At 51.4% G+C, this 1,931-nt stretch overlaps 1 protein-coding gene across 1 annotated transcript in view; it reads left to right on the forward strand.

The window, feature by feature from the left end:
- The window catches only part of LOC127749126 (uncharacterized), a 73,523-nt gene that overhangs the window by 42,845 nt on the left and 28,747 nt on the right, over nucleotides 1–1,931 (forward strand). The gene's annotated exons all lie outside the window — the stretch shown is intronic.

The raw sequence follows: 1,931 nt of genomic DNA on the forward strand, positions 1-1,931 counted from the left end.
TGGAAGAGAAAAAGAAAGGGAGAGAGAGAGAGAGAGAGAGAGAGAGAGAGAGAGAGAGAGAGAGAGAGAGAGAGAGAGAGAGAGAGAGAGAGCGAGGGAGGGGGAGGAATTCATTTTTTATTTTTGTTATTGTCTCCCCCACCCTTAACCCCTCTCGAAACGCCTGCCATTTGGCTCTTTCATTTCTTTTCAGCAAGCAATAATTATTATTGAGGAGCCAATTTCGGAGGAGCAAAGGAAAGTAAGTCGTCTCTTGGCCCCCACGGTATAGGCGGCGGCGGCGGCGGACTCGATGGCCCCGTGGGGGGTGGTCGCGAAGGAGAGGAGGTAGATGTTTCAGTTTTGAGCCCCCGCACCCCGCACCGCACCGCGCTCACACTTCCTGGGGATTTCGGTCGGGGCCGGCCGCGAAGAGCCCGGCGGAGCCCGGCCCAGGCCAGATGGTGGCCGGGGCCCGGCCGCCGGAGCTGGAGGCTGTTAACGCAGCAACGGCGACGTTCCCCGTAAAGCCGGAGCAAGCCGACTACCATGTCGGCGTTCCCTCTTCCTCTACCGAGAGGGAGAGAGAGAGAGAGAGTGATGGGGGAGAGAGGGGTGATGAAGAGCAGGGGGAAAAGCGGACGGGTGCCTGCCTAGGCTTGGGCGCGCTTGATAGTTTGTCGGGTCTGCAGCCACCAGAGGTTCATCTGGTCGCTGGAATGAGGGTTCGGCTTTTCGAACTTGCCAGGAGAGAGAATGGACTTTACCTCAGTTCGACAAACACAAGTATGTTAACTTAAAACATATGGAAGACGCAGACTGCGCAGGGATGGAAGAAACATAAAACAGTCGGTCCCCTCTCCGACAGACAACAACCGCCCTGTGTGCCCTAATCCTTTCCCTCGCATCCCACCTCATTTTCGCACCTCCACCCCCTCATACGGAGGCGGGACTCGTGAAATAAAATGAAACCAACAACAGCCGGACCGTTGTGTTACCCTGCCCGTCTCTCTCTTTATGTCGACCGAGAGAAACATAACGACATATGTTGTTGCGCCCTTGAAACCCCCTGCTCGGCTTGTGCTCTCTCCTGAGCCCTAGCCTCTGTCTAGCGTCTTCTTTTCTCTTCACTTTTCTCCTTTCCTCCTCACTTTCTCTGAGAAATTCTTGCAAGCTTTACATAAATTTTTTCCATGATATGCGTTATTGTAAAACTACAATTTTAAATTGTAAAATTACAGGCACTAAACATGACTCGGATGACATCAACGAGAAAATTTGGGGTGTCGTACGTAACTTTACAACGTCTTCTGTAAAACCTAACTACAAAATATCTTTTAAGTTTGCGACGGTATTTTTCAGTGTGCAACTGAATCTAAATGGTTTGCACGTTAAGCCCCAGAACAATTTCAATGTGTTCCACAACTAGCGAAACAGACAACCAGCCCGGCAGAGGTGCTGCACGGGCCAGCGTCCCTGCTCTGCACCCCCTGGACGTGGTTGTCCGAACAGCGGGGTCGGCCTTTTTTTTAGCAGATGGTAATGGTATACGGCGGACTACGTACCCCGGAAAAGAACGCCCCTTCTGGGAAAAAGAAAAACGCATGCCGTGAATCCGTTTCTATTTTTTTTATTTTTTTGTAAATAGGTGATAATGGTAAACGAGAAAACATTCAAAAACTCGCAGTGAATCCGGCGTAAATTGAAATTGCTGCTCATCGTCTGCTGCTGTGCGGAACAAGTGAAGAGGCGACACAGTAATTCACTTTTTGTTGTTGGAGCGCGTGCATGCGCGTGGCGCGCATCGAGGTTGGCAATAACCCTCGGAAAAGCTGCTGAAATGTCCCGACTCGTTGTCGGCCTGGCATCATGAAAGCAGAGAGTAGTGGGGAGGAAGAAAAGAAGAGGGACAAGGAGGGATGGCGGGCAACGGTGCTCAATGCGAGCAAGTA

The sequence above is a fragment of the Frankliniella occidentalis genome, unplaced genomic scaffold, assembly GCF_000697945.3.
Source record: "Frankliniella occidentalis isolate FOCC.00 unplaced genomic scaffold, Focc_3.1 Scaffold33, whole genome shotgun sequence".
NCBI classification, from domain to species: Eukaryota; Metazoa; Arthropoda; class Insecta; order Thysanoptera; family Thripidae; genus Frankliniella; species Frankliniella occidentalis.